Source organism: Mucor mucedo (genome assembly GCF_025094135.1).
Source record: "Mucor mucedo strain NRRL 3635 chromosome Unknown EV154scaffold_202, whole genome shotgun sequence".
NCBI lineage: Eukaryota > Fungi > Mucoromycota > Mucoromycetes > Mucorales > Mucoraceae > Mucor > Mucor mucedo.
This window is the reverse complement of record NW_026252486.1, coordinates 67,865-74,470: the sequence shown is the minus strand read 5'-3', so window position 1 is coordinate 74,470 and position 6,606 is coordinate 67,865.

The window sequence follows — 6,606 nt, the reverse complement described above, 5'->3', positions numbered from 1 at the left end:
TGTCTCAGATATCTTGTTGTCATGGATATTTTACTGGGTAACACTTCCTGTTGTCTTAGTTATATTGGTGTCCTAGATACATTATTGTCTTAGTGATTTCGTCGTCTTAGTGATTACGTTGTCTTCGTGATTCCGTTGTCTTCGTGATTCCGCTGTCTTCGTGATTCCGTTGTCTTCGTGATTTTAGTGTTTTTGTTGTCTTAGTGATTACGTTGTCTTCGTGATATCGTTGTCTTAGGAATTTTGTTGTCTTAGGGATCTTTTTGTATGGATTGTCTGGTTGTCTCAGTTACTGGTATTCTTAGGCATATTGTTATTTTAGATATTGGGTCTTCCTAGAAATCTTCTTCACAGAGATATCCTGTTGCCATAGTCACGCTGTTATCCTACTTGTTTCATTGTCCTAGATACTTTGTTGTCTTGCTTATCTGGGTGTCCTGGAGATCGTGCTGTCTAGTTGTTTCATATACCTGGTTGTCTTGGATATACTCATCTTAGATACCTGGTTGCCGTAGACGTGGTTGTCTTAGATATCTCGCTGACTAATGTATCTAGTCGTCCTATATTTTTGGTTGTCGTGGATGTCTTGTTATTCGAGCGATTTTGTTGCCTTACCCATATTGTCGTCATGAATAATCTGTTACCTTAGGAACATTGACCTCTTGGATAACTTGTTGTCTTTATGTTTTGCTGTCATAGATATGTGGTTGTTATAGATATCTAGTAGTATTATATATCTTGTTGTCTTGGCTCTCTGTTTAACTAAGATATATTATTGTCTTAGCAATCTAGTTGTCTTAGATATTTGGTTACTCTACTCACGGTTTTGTTTACGTCACGTTGTCTTTGAAGTTATGTTGTCTTAGATACCTTTTCCTCTTAGATATATTGTTGTCTTGAAAACGTTGTTGTCATGAATATTGCGTTGTCTGGGATACCTTGCTTTTTTAGGTATCTTGTTCTCTTGAATACCTTGTGTCTTAGATTTCCTGTTGTCAGAGATATCCTGTTGTCTTGGAAATATCGCTGTCTTTGATACCACGCTATTTTTAATATCTTGGCGTCATAGTTATCGTATGCCTTAGTTATCTTTTTGTCATATGTATATCGTTGTCTTGGATATCTTTATGTCTTAGATATCTTGCTGTCATGGAAATTTTACTCTCTAACCCTTCTTTTTGTCTCAGTTGTCTTCCTGTCCTACTTAATTCATTGTCTTACTTATTCCATAGTCTAGGATATCTACTTGTCTTGGTTGCATTGTTTCCTTAGACTGTCTTTAGACATAGTATTCATTATTCTTTCACTTTTTTCTCGTTTTTTGTTCTGCTAGACTTTTTTAACAATAACCATACGTACATTTCTGTATTCCCATCTTATTAAACTTATTTTCATGTCATTATAAAGTTTTTTGGACTTCTTACAATTTTTTTTTCTTTGGGTTGTCCTCTTTGGACAATTTTTTTTCGGCTTGCGACTAATTGTTTGTCGTTTGTCTTCAAACTTGGAGGAGTTTCTTAGAAGATACGGCTGATACTACCTGCGCTATTGGGGCTGTGTGAAAATGACTTAGGACTTATTATTCGGTGATATTGTAATTTTAAGAGTTATTTTATAAAGTAATTAATTCTATACGGTCTTTATTTGCATTGGCAGACGTTGCTTTCAGTGTAAGTAGTCTTTATTATTCGCTTAAGTTATAAAATAATTCTTCTCTTTTGGTCTTCTTGTAAAGAATCATGTCATGTTGACTGCTGGAGATTTTTTGATACTTTGATAACCTATTTGTCGTTGTTTGATCAAAGTTCCTTTTATTTTGGACAAAGATGCGCTGTACACTACTTAGACTGCTTGTATTACTCCCCGTTTATAAAGTAAGTCTTTAGATATATGGTGTTATACCTTGTATTTCTTATTGACTTTCATCAGACCTATTACCAAAACATAATTTCAAGGTCTTCGTATTGGGTTAAGCGTTGCGCTGTCATGTTTTAAAATGACTTCAGCTGTTATTCATGCTTTTGGATCTTTACACATGCAGTCTCTTACTCGGTTATTCTTTCATTTCCAAATATCATGTAATGGTCTAGCTTTTAATTAATTCCCATCCTCTTCAGCATATTATCTGTAACCGCTTTCTTGACAGGTTGCTACTATTTCGTTTTGATTGACTCCGTAATAAATGGCCACATATCACTCAGTTGTCTCCTCCAGTTTATGTACAAACGGATTATTTTTCTGGTTAGACTTTTCTTAATCGTTTGTACAATTGAAAATAACGATTATAGATTTAAAAAAGGTATTACAGTGTCCTTAAAAAAAATTTTCGACTTTTGAAACTCATTTTTTTGGTTTTGTCTTATTTATCCTTTTTTTTCAATTTCTTTCGGCTCGCAATGAGTTTTCGATATTTCTTTGTGAGACTTGCAGGAGTCATGGAGGACATCGTTTTCAAAGTATTCATGCTGTTGTGGTTATTCAAAAGTGTCTTCGTAATTTTTAATTGGAATTATTGTTCTTTTCAAGATATTTTATACCGTGTTTTCTTCGGTACTGTGTCCATTTATGTTCTGCTTATCTTAATATTAGGTATTTGGCTTCGATATGTGTCTCTAGAAGATTGATGGGAACGTCTGTTACTATAAAAGTCGAAAGTTTTTTCCATTTGACACAAGTATTTCTGGGGTAATGTCACTGATTTGTGTTCATCCGACCTGTTTTAGGATATAGACTTTTTTTAACAATTTAAATATCAAGCGCGGACTGTAGTCAATTCATTGAGACTATTGTCATGTCTTTATAAAATTTTTTCGACTTCTGAGAAATATTTTTCGAGGATTACCTGAAGTTTTCTTTTTTGTTTAATGGTATTCGGCTACATATCCCGTTATAGTATCTCCTTTTCATATTTTTATGACAAATGTAGAAAGTACTGCTGTAACTGTTTCGAATGTTTTGATCGTTGAAAAGTGTCCTAAAAGATGTAATTTATTAACTTTGTCAATTATATTATTTATTCTGTGAGGTATTTAGTTCAATATGGCTCCAATTCGGAATCTGCCGAACTTGTTTGCAGTGTAACTAGTCTCTATTGTTCCGTCACATTATTGAAAGAATCCTCCGCTTCCTCTTTCTGTGCATTGACTCATGTCATACCGTTGGTAGGAGTTTTTTTAAATATTTCTCCCTCAAATTCCTCCATGTTTGATGAATCTTTTGTGTACATTGCATAAACATGCGCTAGCCATTACTTGATCTATTTACAGTATTCACCGGTTAATCAATAGGTTTTTAATCTATTGTTTGAGTTTCTATATTTACTATCAATCTATATCCGAACTATTTAATGAAGTTTGACCACAGTGCATTTTACTATGGGTAACAAATGAATTGAATTGACGCAAAAGGAGTCTGGCTGTTATTCATATTTTGACAACTTTTAACCTTCCTACTCGTGATCATTTTATAAGTCAATTTAAAGTAGATGTGGGGTGTATAAGTAATCTCATCGTGGTGTAGACATTTTATTGTTTCGGATCACTTTGTAGGTTGCCACTATATACTATTGAGGGACTCTGTACCAAAAATTTACATTAAACGCATTTATGAATAATACTTTAATTCTCTACGGATTGTTTTCCTCGATAGACTTTTTTTAGATGTGGGTACACTTAAAGATAACAATTCTGAACCTAATAAAACTATCGACGAGTTCATAGAAACTTTTTTCGACTTTTGAAATTTATTTTTTTGTTTTTGTCTTATATGTCCTTTTTTCCAATTTCTTTCGGCTTGGAACGGAATCTTCATATCTTGCTTTGAAACTTTAAGGAGTCTTGTAGAAAATGTTATTTTAACTAGGCGTGCAGCTGCTGTCGTACAAAACCGTCTTTCAAAGTTTTAATTCGCAAAGTTGGTCTGTTTGAGATATTTTATGTAGTATTTCATTCCTTATTGTGTCCATTCATATTCTGCTTACCTCGTGCTTAATGGGAAAAGTCTTCATATAATTTTAAAGTAACTCCGGCTAGTTGCCACGGTTTGTTCTAGTCAAAAATTACAAGTCTTGACAATCATTGGTGGTTACAAGTTTATTTTTCACTCATCACAGCCCCTAGTCAATCAGTCTACTCCATACATCTCGTCACGCAGTTAATCAAGTGCAAAACAGGTCAAAGCACGTTTAAATGGCCTAAAAACACGTGCTAACGCGTCCGTTTAGGTTGGCAACGTATTTTAGACGTGAATGTAAAATAGCATGGTATGTCACGTGAAAGTCACGTGTATTATTAATACTAGTCGTTTCTTGTACTACACTGCTAAAACGAGACTCCGCCAGAATTATAGCTTAGGGGGGAGAGCGTCGGTCTTTGAAAGCGGGGTTTAGGGGTTCGACCCCCACCGGCATCATTTTTTGCACTTTTGACACGACTACTTTTAAGCGTGATCTTCCCCACCAGCGTATTCCTGAGGCCGAGGCGGTTCTCCCACATTTTTTTGCTAAGGATTTTGTTAGAAAAATATTTCGGAATATTTAATTTCCCATGTTTATTCAAAATCAGTCAGTGACCTTCAACTTTTTTATAGAACTTGATTCGGTTGTGTTGGTCAATAAGGGGATTATTTTTTTACTCGATAATTCGTTATTAACAAGGCGTATACGCGTAAAACAAAACTTTTGCAAGGGGAAGGGGTTTTAATGGGCTCGGATAAACGATGCTTGCCATCAGAATTAGATATAAAAGACAACGGTACTCCTACTAGTATAGTACTCCGTCTATAATTTCGAAAGATCATCCAAACTAGGTTTGGGTGACAGCAAATGCTTATTAAAGGCTAGAAGATAGTAGGAAGTTGTCTCTATATCAAGTCATTTTCATTCACTTGCGGAATTTTTATCTTGAGTAATATAATGTAGATGAACGCCGTTAAACAAGATTATTGCCTATTTGTTCTTCCTTGATACTATAATCATGCCTAGTTGAAATATAACTGATTAAAATACGTTATCAGATGATGACTATTAAAGAAGGAAAGGTAATAACAAACTAAAGCAAGTAAAGAAATGAGGCTCTATTCTAAGTTGGAGAGTTTGTCACGATAAAAATATAGGCTCATTCTATACTCAAAATGTGAAAAACATGTTGTTGGTTTTATCGGATTGATCATCTTTTAAAAATTCTTTCGGCTCTAGTCTTTATGTTAATAATCCCTCTTCAGTGTCAGCCGACACATGTGTAAAGTAATGACAGACTAATTCATCAAGTTGTCATTGATTGAAATTGCCTTTAGACATACTATTTAAGGATGTTTTCCCTTTTGTACACTTTTTTGTCCAGCTAGACTTTTTTCAACTATTAGCATATCTAAATTTGCCTATTCCAAACACATTAAAATTACTCCCATGTCCATATAAAATTTTTTCGACTTTTGAGAAATATATTTCTGTGTTTGACTTCAGTCTTTTATTTTCTAATTTCTTTCGGCTTGGAACGAAATCTTGAGATTATCCTTTGAAACTTTTAGGAGTCGTGTCGAAGATAATACGTAAACTATACATAATGTGGTAGTTATTCAAAACTGCTGTAAAAGTTGTTCATTGGCAGTATTCTCAGTTTTTTAAGTATCATAGACTGTTTCTTCTTCAATAATGAGTGCATTCATGATCTGCATATATTGTGTGTAGTGTACAATGTCTTTATACTATGCTAAAACCGTATCAATTATTGGACACCTGTCGCTATGAAATGAAATTACAAGGCCGGCCATTTGTGGGTCCTTTTACTAACATCATCGCTACTTGTTTGTTATTTTGTTAAATGTTTGCTATAGTTTGCTCGCAGTGGCCCTGGTAATCAAGACGACTGTTGCAGTTGTCCCCAATTTATAGCATTTATTTAATCAAGTATTGTAGCTTACTTTGAAGTTGTGGTCTAACAATTGGAGAGTTATTTTCTCATCAATGACTCTTAGGAGTTCATATCATGTTTTTAACAGAGTTGATCTATGCTAAAACCGTTACGAATACTAGCAGTTTAGACTTGTGGCATAAATAACATTTACTCTACAACTTGGAAGTTTCTTTGCCCAAGAGTCGGGTTATCTAGTCAATTATTGTTCCTCCTTCATAACATTTCGTAGATGGTTACAAAATATGTTTCTATAATTATTATATGTAGGCCAATTATTGTGGCAATTCAACCTTTTGTGAATTTGGCCCAGGTAACATTAGGTTAGGTATATGACTTTTATTTATTCGACCTGTTTTATGATGTAGACTTTTTTTAACAATTTGTGTACGGAGCGCAGACGCTTAGAATTCTATTAAAAGTATTCCCATATCGTTGTAAATTTTTTTCGACTTTTGAAAAATATTTTTTTGCATTTTGTTTAAAAGATACTTTTTTCCAAATATCTTTCCGGTTGGGACGTATGCTTGGTATTTTGTTCTAGTACTTGCATCATGAAAGTAGCAGGTCTTCTTAAACCGATATGGATTGCGTTAGTCTTTTAAAAGTTTCCGAAAGTATTATTTGGCTTTGTTGTTGGGTTTTTTATGTCTTTAACAATTGGAATTTTCGAAACTGCATAAATTCTTGTTTCGTC